Below are 13241 nucleotides of genomic sequence, written 5' to 3'. Positions count from 1 at the left end.
CTAATCCAAGCGGTCCTGTACACACACAAAGTACAGTGAGAAAGGAGAGTGGATGCTTACAGGAGATGAATTTGAAATGATGTTTGCGTATACGTGGCCATTTTATGTCTTAACGTTTACCTTACAATAGTTAGTTTGATTAGTTTGTCCACAGTCCACACACATTTAAATAAAATACAATATATAATGTCACGTCTGGTTGCCCCATTGTCACATAGCTGGATAGTGAGCAGGATTATGGTGGTGTTGTAGTGACTCAGAACTCTGCACCTAGCTAGGGGTTTAAAGGATTATGGTGGTGATGTAGTGACTCAGAACTCTGCACCTAGCTAGGGGTTTAAAGGATTATGGTGGTGATGTAGTGACTCAGAACTCTGCACCTAGCTAGGGGTTTAAAGGATTATGGTGGTGATGTAGTGACTCAGAACTCTGCACCTAGCTAGGGGTTTAAAGGATTATGGTGGTGACTCAGAACTCTGCACCTAGCTAGGGGTTTAAAGGATTATGGTGGTGATGTAGTGACTCAGAACTCTGCACCTAGCTAGGGGTTTAAAGGATTATGGTGGTGACTCAGAACTCTGCACCTAGCTAGGGGTTTAAAGGATTATGGTGGTGATGTAGTGACTCAGAACTCTGCACCTAGCTAGGGGTTTAAAGGATTATGGTGGTGACTCAGAACTCTGCACCTAGCTAGGGGTTTAAAGGATTATGGTGGTGACTCAGAACTCTGCACCTAGCTAGGGGTTTAAAGGATTATGGTGGTGACTCAGAACTCTGCACCTAGCTAGGGGTTTAAAGGATTATGGTGGTGACTCAGAACTCTGCACCTAGCTAGGGGTTTAAAGGATTATGGTGGTGACTCAGAACTCTGCACCTAGCTAGGGGTTTAAAGGATTATGGTGGTGATGTAGTGACTCAGAACTCTGCACCTAGCTAGGGGTTTAAAGGATTATGGTGGTGACTCAGAACTCTGCACCTAGCTAGGGGTTTAAAGGATTATGGTGGTGGTGACTCAGAACTCTGCACCTAGCTAGGGGTTTAAAGGATTATGGTGGTGACTCAGAACTCTGCACCTAGCTAGGGGTTTAAAGGATTATGGTGGTGATGTAGTGACTCAGAACTCTGCACCTAGCTAGGGGTTTAAAGGATTATGGTGGTGATGTAGTGACTCAGAACTCTGCACCTAGCTAGGGGTTTAAAGGATTATGGTGGTGACTCAGAACTCTGCACCTAGCTAGGGGTTTAAAGGATTATGGTGGTGACTCAGAACTCTGCACCTAGCTAGGGGTTTAAAGGATTATGGTGGTGATGTAGTGACTCAGAACTCTGCACCTAGCTAGGGGTTTAAAGGATTATGGTGGTGACTCAGAACTCTGCACCTAGCTAGGGGTTTAAAGGATTATGGTGGTGATGTAGTGACTCAGAACTCTGCACCTAGCTAGGGGTTTAAAGGATTATGGTGGTGATGTAGTGACTCAGAACTCTGCACCTAGCTAGGGGTTTAAAGGATTATGAAGCTGGAAGTTCTCTGAAGCAGTCCTGATGACAGCCATTAAGCACATAGTTGACTTAGCCTCTTGTCTCTCACTCCACACCCCAGATTGGTCCCACATTTGCACATCAATCTTCTCCAAATATTTGACATTATGGCAGGAGAACACTTTCTGGCACTTTTTTTGTATGTACTCTGAGTGTACATAGCATTAGGAACACCTTCCTAATATTGAGTTGCACCCCCTTTTTGTCCTCGGAACAGCCTCAATTCGTTGGTACAGGGACTCTACAACGTGTCGAAAGCGTTCCACAGAGATGCTGGCCCATGTTGACGCCAATACTTCCCACAGTTGCCAAGTTAGCTGCATGTCCTTTGGGTAGTGGACCATTCTTGATAAACATGGGAAAATGTTGAGCGTGAAAAACCCACCAGCATTACAGTTCTTCACACTCAAACAGGTGACATGAATAAGGGATCATAGGTTTCACCTGGATTCACCTTGTCAGTCTGTCATGAAATGAGCTCACTGGTTTTCTTGGCAACAATTTTAGAAGCTCTCCATATTTGATGAATGCAGTAGTAGTTAGGGAATTTAACTCAATTAAAATTATAATTCCAGTGTATTGTCTCTAGGCGCAATCTGAGGTCAACTGAATGTAATTATTTTGATAGTGTCATGCCTAAATGGGATTTACCTTGATCAGAGTCAAGGTCCTCAAGGTTTCTCTAGTAGTCAAGGAGATGGAAAGTTGCTTCAAAATTAATGCCAACCAATAGTGAAAACAAGTCTCCTAATGGTGGTTGTCTACCCTCGTCTCCTCTCCTGGCTGGCAGCTAATGGTGTGCTCATAAACAGTCCATTGGTGAGTCATGTCATTTTCTAATCGGATATTGCACGTTCCATGGCTTGAATGGAATGGTGTGTGTGTGTGTGTGTGTGTGTGTGTGTGTGTGTGTGTGTGTGCACCCAAGGAGAGGAGGAAAAGGGTAAGGGGGAACTTAAAGAATGTGTTGTCTCCTCATGGAAGAAACTCACTATTACATAAGAGGTGTGTGGGGGTAGGGAGGGTGTGTGTGGTGAGATGCTTTTAGGATAGTGGTGTCAGCCTGCAGAGCCATAGGAGTATTTCTGTTTTCATTCTAATATACAGTAGATCCCTCTCTCAGCCGACCTCCCTCTCTCCCCCTCTCTCTAGCTCTCTCAATTTCTTCCCTCAATCTGTCCTCATCGTTCTCCTCTCGCTATCATTTCTCACATCTCCTCCTCCCTCAGACCATCTGACAGATATCATTTATCTCTCCATATCTTTCTCTCCCTAACAAGACCAGCATTCTTATTCTCCCTCCACCCCCAACTGTCCATCATCCCCCTCTCTCTCTGCCACCCTCATCCCTGGCCCTGATCAACTCTGTTTGTTGCCATTCCACCATAGGGGGGTCTGAGATGGGTTGTGCCTTGTTCTTTCTCACTCAATGGCTCTTAAACAGGGAGTTTGATATTTAGGGTAATGTCAGCTCAAGCTTCTCTCACCCCCCACCCCCCTCTATCCCTATTTCACCTTCTTTCTCTCTGAGCCCCATAATGAATCTGGTATCTCAACATCATATCGGTCTAGTCTTGTGGCCAAGGACTGTGATGTTACTGTTGCTGCTTGATTATAAGTATACTCCCCTCCCCCTCTCCTCTCAGCTACCCTATGAGAAAGGCGTGTGGTAGGGCCCTATAAAATCTGCCCTGCAGAGAACATGGACAGAATCACGGAATACAGACATTACAATGGAATTCAACAATGTTCAAAGAAATCAACTAAATGTATTGAACTTTCATTAATGTGCCAAAGTTAATCATAAGACATGAATAAAATGCATCAGTGATTCGTATTTTCCTGCAACCTTCTGAAACGTCACAGGAATGCCCCCCTGTGAGTGAGTGACTGTGTGTGGTGTGTGCGCGCACATCTACTTTAAAAAAAAGGGAAGGTCAGCTTTAATATTGCTGATAGTGCAACCTGTATATTGCCTCGTTATTGTTATGTAATTTAGTTACTTTTTGATTTTATTAAAACAATTTACTTTAGTTAATTTAGTAAATATTTTCTTAAACTGCATTGTTGGTTAAGGGCTTGTAAGTAAGCATTTTGATTTGACATCTGGGGAACCAGGCCTGGTATTTTGGAAATGCCTTTGATAAAGTACAACTGGAATTTATTATAGAAATGTTTGGACTATTTTAATTGAGGAGAATCTCTTATACAGTGGGTTTAAGTTATGTTTTGTAACCCTAGGTGTAAAATGGTAAAAAATGTATAATTGTCAAATGTGTTAAATTGTTAAGAGGAGTAAAACATGGTTGTCCACTATTGGCATATCTATTTATTATGGCCAATGAAATGTTAGCTGTTAAAATTAGATCCAACAATAATATCAAGGGGCTAGAAATCCAGAACTTAAAAACAAAGGTGTCATTGTACGCTTACGGTTCATGTTCTTTAAATGCACAATTTGGATCTCTGCACAGCCTCAGAGGATCTAGAAATAGTTTTCAAACCTCTCTGGATTATAACCAAATTATGCTAAATTATAATTCCATATTGCAAATTGGATCTCTAAAAAATAAAATGTTTACATTACCGTGTAGTTTACCAATAAAATGGTCAGACTGTGAAGTGGAAGTGGACGGTGAAGTGGATATAAATTCTCACTATAATACATGTTTATAGAAAGTTAGCCGAATTAGATAAGATTTTGCTACCATGGACAGGACAACACCTGTTAATTTGTGGGAAAGTCCCTCTGATGAATTCTTTAGTCATATCCCAGTTGACCTATTTACTTATGGCCCTGCCAACACCTAATGACTTTTTCAATTGTATGAGCAAAAAATATTCCACTTTATTTGGAATGGCAAGCCAGACAAAATGAAACAGGCTTATTTATATTTTGAATATGATTTCGGCGGTCAGAAGTGATTAAATATTAAAGCATTGGACGTCTCACTAAAGGCTTCAGTCATACAAAAACTATAACTATATAGAAAAGGTTCTCTAGCAGATTAGTAAGAATTGCTCACCCCGCGTTCAAGGAAGGCCTTTTACCACTTCATTCAGATTACAACCTCTCACTTTCGGTTATTTCAAAATGAAATAATCTCCAAAATAACGCACAAAAAAAAAAAAAAAAGCCATAGAAAGCTGCTTGCAATTTCAGTCTAATCCACCAGAAAAGACAGAACAAATATTAGGGGGAAAAAAGTAAAATCTTTGTAAATTATATCATAATTAGGACTGGTGGAGTTGTCACACATGCATTTAACAAAAATATATTTAAATGTCAGCTCTATCCAAAATTACAACCAACTGATTGCAGCATTGGAGGCAAGTGTAAATGGGAAAGGATAAGGGACTTGTTGGCCCTGCCCTGCATTGAAGACCAAAATTGGCTAAATAAAATTGTGTAAAATAAAAAGTATACCAGTTTAATTTAAGGACCCAACAAATGACAGGGGAAAAATATTTGGGAGATTTTCGATGTACCGACTCCATGGCACATGGTTTAAGAACTGATACACAAAATATTCAACTTAAACTATACACAATTCTTTCAACTAATATAATGTAATATATATGGGGGGTACAACCATCCCAGCTCTGCAGATTTTGCTGTGAGACACAGAATCATTGGATCACTTGTTTTGTTACTGCCCATATGTAGCTTGTTTTGGGTCGCAGGTTCAGTAATGGCTGAAAAATTGCAACATTGGAGCTAACTCTGCAAATAGCACTGCTGGGTGATTTGAAAAGTCAGTCAAGATGAGCAATAATGTAATAATACTCTTAGCAAAAAAATTAATCTTTAATTTACAATCTGTAGAAACTAAGAGAATAGTAAGGTTCAGAACTTTTGTGGAACATTACAGCACAGTGGGAAAATATATGGCAGCTAGAAGTCAAAACCAATGTGTACCTAACCATAAACATAAACTCCTTTCTTAAAATAAATACACAAATATTTTTAAACCTGCATATTTAGTTAATATTGCCTGCTAACATGAATCAGAGGAAGAGTCAGGGAAACGCTATATGCAGCATTTTGGGCAGCCTGGCTCGTTGCGATCTGCGTGAAGACTATTTCTTCCTAACAAAGACAGCCAACTTTGCCAAACTGGGGATGATTTAACAAAAGTGCATTTGTGAAAAAAAGCACAATCGTTGCACAAATGTACCTAACCATAAACATCAATGCCTTTCTTAAAACCAATTTCACAGAAGTATATTTTTTTAAACCTGCATTTTTAGTGAAAAGAAATCCAGGTTAGCAGGCAATATTAAACTAGGGAAATTGTGTCACTTCTCTTGCGTTCATTGCACAAAGGGCAGGGTAGCCTAGTGGTTAGAGCGTTGGACTAATAACCGAAAGGTTGCAAGTTCAAATCCCTGAGCTGACAAGGTACAAATCTGTTGTTCTGCCCCTGAACAGGCAGTTAACCCACTGTTCCTAGGCCGTCATTGAAAATAAGAATTTGTTCTTAACTGACTTGCCTAGTTAAATAAAGGTAAAAAAATAAATAATAATAAACACAGGCAAAACCTCATAATGTAGAATTTATAAAAAATATGTAACAGTTTGGGCCACCTGGCTCGTTGCGAACTAATTTGCCAGAATTTTATGTAATTATGACATAACATTGAAGGTTGTGCAATGTAACAGGAATATTTAGACTTATGGATGCCACCTGTTAGATAAAATACGGAACGGTTCCGTATTTCATTGAATGAATAAACATTTTGTTTTCGAAATGATAGTTTCTGGATTTCACCATATTAATGACCTCGGGCTCATATTTCTGTGTGTTATTATGTTATAATTAAGTGTATGATTTGATATTTGATAGAGCATTCTGACTGAGCGGTGGTAGGCAGCAGCAGGCTCGTAAGCATTCATTCAAACAGCACTTTCGTGAGTTTGCCAGCAGCTCTTTTGTGTGCTTCAAGCATTGAGCTGTTTATGACTACAAGCCTATTAACTCCCGAGATTAGGCTGGTGTAACCGATGTGAAATGGCTAGCTAGTTAGTGGGTGCACGCTAATAGCGTTTCAATTGGTGACGTCACCCGCTCTGAGACCTTGAAGTAGTTGTTCCCCTTGCTCAGCAAGGGCCATGGCTTTTGTGGAGTGATGAGTAACGATGCTTCGAGGGTGGCTGTTGTCGATGTGTTCCTGGTTCGAGCCCAGGTAGGGGCGAGGAGAGGGATGGAAGCTATACTGTTACACTGGCAATACTAAAGTGCCTATAAGAACTTCCAATAGTCAAAGGTATATGAAATACAAATGGTATATAGAGAAATAGTCCTAAAATTCCTATAATAACTACAACCTAAAACTTCTTACCTGGGAATATTGAAGACTCATGTTAAAAGGAACCACCAGCTTTCATATGTTCTCATGTTCTGAGCAAGGAACTTAAAAGTTAGCTTTTTTTACACTGCACATATTGCACTTTTACTTTCTTCTCCAACACTGTTTTTGCATTATTTAAACCAAATGTAACATTTTTCATTATTTATTTGAGGCTAAATTGAGTTTATTGATGTATTATATTAAGTTAAAATAAACGTGTTCATTCAGTGTTGTTGTAATTGTCATTACTACTTATAAATAAATACATGTAAAAAAAAAAGTCAGATTAATCGGTATTGGCTTTATTTGGTCCTCCAATAATCGGTATCGGCATTGAAAAATCATAAATCGGTCGACCTCTAGTGAAGACAGCCAAGAATGTTACGTTGTTCAGATGAGACTGAAAATAAGGTGACGATTGATAATTGACTGCTCTTGATATGAAAGATTTACAGGACTTTTAGAGTTTATTCGGAAGACAACCGCTCTATAAACATTCTAACGTGGTGTCCGACTTCCTAGTTAATTACATTTACATGTTTAATTTAATCCGGTCATATTAATTACAGAGAATTGATTTGATGATAAAGCATGTCATATATCACTTAATCCATAGCAAAGACACAACACGTCATTAAGGCAAAGGGGTGGCTACTTTGAAGAATCTCAAATATATTTTTCATTTGTTTAACACTTGTATGGTTACTTCCTGAATCCATATGTGTTATTTCATAGTTTTGATGTCTTCAATGTTATTCTACAATGTAAAAAATTGTAAATATAAAGAAAAACCCTGGAATGATTATATACTGTATATCCAAACTTTTGACCGGTACTGTATACACACACAAAAAAAAGTAAAACAATGTTTCTATAGTCCACGATCAGCTCCTTTGTCTTGCTCACATTGAGGAAGAGGTTGTTGTCCTGGCACCACACTGCCAGGTCTCCGACCTCCCTATAGGCTGTCTCATCATTGTCGGTGATCAGGACTACCAACATTGTGTCGTCGGCAAACTTAATGATGGCGTCGTGCTTGGCTACGCAGTCGTGGGTGAAGAGGGAATACAGGAGGGGACTCCGGCATGATGGTGTTGTGAGCCATGACCAGCCTTTCAAAGCACTTCATGGCTACCAACGTGAGCGCTACGGGCAGTAATCATTTGGGCAGGTTACCTTTGCTTTCTTGGGTGCACGGACTATGGTGGTCTGTTTGAAACATGTTGGTCTGCGCATGCTTTGAGTACACGTCCTGGTAATCCGTCTGGCCCCGCAGCTTTGTGAAAGTTGACCTGTTTAAAGGTCTTCCTCACATTGGCTATGGAGAGCGTTATCAGTCGTCCGGAACAGCTGGTACTCTCATGCATGCTTCAGTGTTGCTTGCCTCAAAGCAAGCATAAAATGGTATTTAGCTCATCTGGTAGACTCTCCTCACTGGACAGCTCGAGGCTGGGTATCCCTTTGTAGTCCGTAATAGTTTTCAAGCCCTGTCACATTCGAGGAGCGTCAGAGCCGTGTAGTAGGATTCAATCTTAAGCCTATATTGACGCTTTGCCTGTTTGATGGTTCGTCTGAGGGCATAGCGAGATTTCTTATAATCGTCTGGATTTGTGTCCCGCTCATTGAAATCGGTAGCTCTAGCCTTTAGCTCGGTGCGGCTGTTGCCTTTAATCCATGGCTTCTGGTTGGGGTATGTACGTACGGTCACTGTGGGGACGATGTTGTCGATGCACTTATTGATGAGGCCGGTGACAGGTGGTATACTCCTCAATGCCATTGGATGAATCCCGGAACATATTCCAGCCTGTGTTAGCAAAATAGCCCTGTAGCATAGCATCCATGTCATCTTACCACTTCCGTATTGAGCGAGTCACTGCTTTATTTTTTGCTTTTAAGCCGGAATCAGGAGGATAGAATTATGATCAGATTTGCCAAATGGCTTTGTATGTGTCTCTTGTGTGTGGAGTAAAGGTGGCTTAGAGGTTTTTTTTTTGTCCTTTTTCCCCCTCTATCTCCTCTGGTTGCACGTGTGACATGCTGGTAGAAATCAAGTAAAACTGATTTAAGTTGGCCTGCATTAAAGTCCCCAGCCACTAGGAGTGCCGCTTCTGGGTGAGCATTTTCTTGTTAGCTTATGGCCTTATATAGATCGTTGAGTGTGGTCTTAGTGCCAGCATCGGTTTGTTGTGGTAAATAGATGGCTACAAATAATATAGATGAGAACTCTTGGTTGATAGTGTGGTCTACAGTTAATCATGAGGTATTCTACCTCAGGCGAGCAATAACTTGAGACATTGCGCACCAGCAGTTATTGACAAACAGACACCCCCCCCGCCCCTCGTCTTACAAGACGTAGCTGCTCTGTCCTGCCGATGCACGGAGAAGCCAGCCAGCTCTATGTTATCCGTGTCTTCGTTTAACCACGTCTCGGTGAAACATAAGATATTATAGTGTTTAATGTCCCGTTGGTAGGATAGTCTTAATCGTAGATTGTCCAGTTTGTTTTCCATTGATTTCATGTTGGCCAGTAATACGGAGGGTAGTAGTGGTTTACCTACTCGTCTGCGAGACCTTCACTTGAACTCTAAACTCTGCATCCAGCAAATGATTAGATAAAGCATGTCTGGTTGGAGGGGTGTATGCCGGGCGAAGAACATTCAGAAATCTCTTCCAATACACAATGCCTGTGAGCATCAGAGATGAACCAGTTGCATACACAGCTCGAGCAAGACGTTCGTTAGCATTTCTCTGATGACGTTCCTCCATGGTGTCAAAATAAACTTCTGATTCCAGAAAGACCATGAGCTGTTGCTATCGATAAGGTATCTGGTTCATCATTTTCACCTGGGATAGAAGTAGAGGGACTTTTGTCAGAGGTTGCTTGTTGTGAGCTCTGAGGGAACTTTATGCACTTTGCCAGATGATTCTGTATCTTTGTTGCATTCTTCACATATGATTTAGCACAGTATTTGTAAATGTACACAGCTTTTCCATCTACATTAGCTGCAGTGAAACATCTCCGCACATCAGACAGTGCCTGTGGCATTTTCCTGTAAAGATTAGAATCCCAAATACAATTCTATGTACAGATAAATAGTTAACCCTTTGCAACCCTTGTCCTGTCCCATCGCTGCAACTCTCGTATGGACTCGGGAGAGGCGAAGGTCAGGAGCCGTGCGTCCTCCGAACACGACCCAGCCAAGCCAGACTGCTTCTTGACACAATGCCCGCTTAACCCGGAAGCTAACCGCACCAATGTGTTGGAGGAAACATCATACACCTGTTCGACGAGCAGGTGTCCACATACTTGTGGCCATGTAGTGGATTTTAATTTCCAAATGTATTTCCCATATCTGTGCAAAAGTGAAGACTCGCCTTGCCACAACTCCTGCTCGCAGACACCCATGGGTATCTGTACACTTTGTGTAGCCATTAGCGGATTTCCTAATGATAATCGTCTTCTGGTAGAGATAAAAGGCTTTCCCAAAAACTGTGTCAATTAAATATTTTAACTACAAAGTAGCCTGGCAGAAGGATATCATGATTATTTTCATCCTTCCAGTGGCCATTTGCTTTGCAAACTCTGCAATCACATGACCACTACACAGTTTACATTGCTAACCAAACAATGAAAGCGAGGAAGGGGTAGTGTATAAGAGAGAAGAGACATTGTTTTTGAAGTGAACACTGGTTTGTGGTAAGCAGCTAAATCTGGGCTAAAGAATGTCATGATTGTATGTCATTCCTGTCTAGCCTGCCAGCTTTCGCATGTCGAGGGAGTGAGTGGGGGACTGGAGGACGGCCTGAAGTGGGTGGGTTCCTATACACCATATGGGAGTGGCCAGCCTTTTCAGCTGTCAAACTGGCTTTGGAGGAAATTGAGGGAGTGGGGCTAACAGGGCAGTGAAGGGGCTCCCCAAAGTCAGGTCAGCCCTCAAAGCCTCAGTCCCCCTTTCTCTTCAGGCCCGTTCCCCCCCTGCTCCAACAAATCCCCTCCTCCCCTGTTCTCCATCACATCCCCGGGGCGGCAGGTAGCCTGGCGGGTAAGTGCATTGGGCCAGTAACCGAAAGGTAAAATCTGACAAAGTAAAAATCTGTCTTTCTGCCTCTGAGCAAGCCAGTTAACCCATTGTTCTCCGGGCGCCAATGACTTGGTATCCCCCTTTACCTTTCCTCCCCTCTGCTCCTCCCATCCTCTCCTCCCTTCCAGTCCTCCTTTATCTCCCCAGCCCCAGTCTTCTCTTTCAGCTTCCTCTCCAGTCCTACCTCTCCCCATTCCCCTCTTTCAGCCTTCTTCCCAGTCCTCTTCCCTCGCCCCAGTCCCTTCTTTCAGCCTCCTCCCCAGTCCTTCTCCCTCTTCCCAGTTCCCTATTCAAGCCTCCTCCTCAGTCCTCCTCCCCCTGCCCAGCCCCAGTCCCCTCTTTCAGTCTCCACCCCAGTCCTCCTCCCTCTCCCCAGTTCCCTATTCCAGCCTCCTCCCCAGTCATTCTCCCTCTCCCCAGCCCCAGTCTCCTCTTTCATCCTTCGCCCCGGTCCTCCCTCTCCCCAGCCCCAGTCCCCTCTTTCAGCCTCCCCCTCAGTCCTCCTCCCTCTCCCCAGACCTAGTCCCCTGAGCTCCACAGGCCCATGCAGGGGGGGGATTAGGTTCAGGTCAGTAGGGGCTCACTCTTCCCTCTCTCCCCAGCTTTGATCAACAGCAGCCTAGCCTAATGCCAGCCAGCATCTGCAACTCTCAGCAAAACAGACCAAAAAAGCAGCCCCAAACCCAAAACACTCTGATTAGTTGGGGGTCCTTAAATTCCATCTCAAATGTTGTTTAATCGATTCGCTCTGCCTCAAGTCTCCAGTGAGATCATTACATATTAATTGGATGAACATCAATTGGATGTTGTCATTCATTAGGCCTAGCTCTCATCTGGGAAAATTTTGTTTGGCTAGTTAGCCACTTTACCATTTATGGAGTTTTGGCATGGGTTTTGGACAGATAAAATGGCTGTGGTCGGAATGTAAACGGTTACAACAACTATGTTGGTGTGGTCCAGACAAAGATAAATAAGGTGTGTTTGGGTGGAGTTCTGTAAAGTTTATAAACGTCTGTCTCGCTGGTGGGAGGCTAAGTTTACACAAACTAAGGCTAAGTTTACACAAACTAAGGCTAAGTTTACACAAACTAAGGCTAAGTTTACACAAACTAAGGCTAAGTTTACACAAACTAAGGCTAAGTTTACACAAACTAAGGCTAAGTTTACACAAACTAAGGCTAAGTTTACACAAACTAAGGCTAAGTTTACACAAACTAAGGCTAAGTTTACTCAGGCAGTCCATTCAGATTTTTTTCCCCAGTAGTTGGTCTTTTGACCAATCAGATCAACTCTTTGCTAATAATTGGGCAAAAGACCAGAATTGTGCTGCCTGTGTAAACGTAGTGGCTGATACCAACTGACCTCATTTAAAATGCCTTTGGTAGCACTGGTACTACCAGGAAGTAGGATCAAACTAGAATGTGTGGTGTTGTCCCACATGACACTGCAGCAAAGTTTGTTGAATACACAGGATACCTGTACCGTAGGTGAAAAAATAAACACACTGCCTAGGGATGGGTATTTTAATTTGACTGACAATAACAACAAACTACAGGTGTGAAAAGTGTGTAGGCAACCAGTGCGTCTTTTTTATGGGGCGCACTCATAAAGAAATGTTTTTTTAAAAAAAATCTATCCTTGTAGACTATGTAGCAGTGGACTATGTAGCAGTGTCATATAGATCATTTGATTTACTTTGAGACAAAGCCTTTTCTTTGTTAAAATAGGCTTTTTTTTTAAACGTCTTTAAAAAAAATCTAATAATACTCTCCTAAGTAATCAAATACTAATATCCTTTCGGATATTCTAATATTCGAATAAACGTGCCCATCCCTAATACTGCTAGTGGTTGCATACCAGTTCAGCTGTGCCCTGGCAGTGGTTTTGTACCAGTACGGCTCTGCACACATGGTTCTACACTGTTCGTGGTCTTAGCTCTGGTCATTCGTTTGGTACTGAGAAAGGACAGCTCTTTGTTGTGCTGCTGAAGCATTTCGAAGTTAAAGGGCCAGTGGTCCCTGATGGCCCGTCTGCCTCCCCTCTCCTCTCTCCACAGTGGAGTCCCAGGGATAGGGCCAAGCCCAGTGTGCAGCCAGACTTAATCATTACAGAGCTGCAGGCTTAATTGTTCTCAGCTGTGGTCTCTTATAATGACCCAGGCCATGGGAAAGGAGGAGCTGTCACCCACTGCGCCGGCCGGCCGAGGAGATCCATCTCTCTTCCTCTCTCTAGCTTCCCCTTCCTCTCTGGTTGTCTCTCTCTTCCATG

The 13241-nt window shown here is 42.4% G+C and overlaps 1 protein-coding gene and 1 long non-coding RNA gene across 9 annotated transcripts in view; one reads left to right on the top strand and one right to left on the bottom strand.

Moving 5' to 3' along the window:
- Positions 1 to 13241, top strand: part of LOC118402003 (PH domain leucine-rich repeat protein phosphatase 1-like) — a 76742-nt gene that overhangs the window by 11579 nt on the left and 51922 nt on the right. The gene's annotated exons all lie outside the window — the stretch shown is intronic.
- Positions 174 to 1890, bottom strand: LOC127911023 (uncharacterized). Of its 8 annotated transcripts, none has more exons than XR_008077391.1 (4): positions 1231 to 1890; positions 1027 to 1128; positions 585 to 874; positions 174 to 537 (listed from the first exon to the last, which is right to left on the bottom strand). It is a non-coding gene; the product is annotated as an uncharacterized LOC127911023 (long non-coding RNA). The 8 variants fall into 8 exon arrangements; XR_008077390.1 differs by having other exon boundaries at positions 585 to 929; positions 1074 to 1128; XR_008077393.1 differs by having other exon boundaries at positions 585 to 929; positions 1074 to 1277; positions 1333 to 1890.

This window comes from Oncorhynchus keta, chromosome 23 (genome assembly GCF_023373465.1).
Source record: "Oncorhynchus keta strain PuntledgeMale-10-30-2019 chromosome 23, Oket_V2, whole genome shotgun sequence".
NCBI classification, from domain to species: Eukaryota; Metazoa; Chordata; class Actinopteri; order Salmoniformes; family Salmonidae; genus Oncorhynchus; species Oncorhynchus keta.
This window is presented reverse-complemented; position numbering and strand designations above follow the sequence as displayed.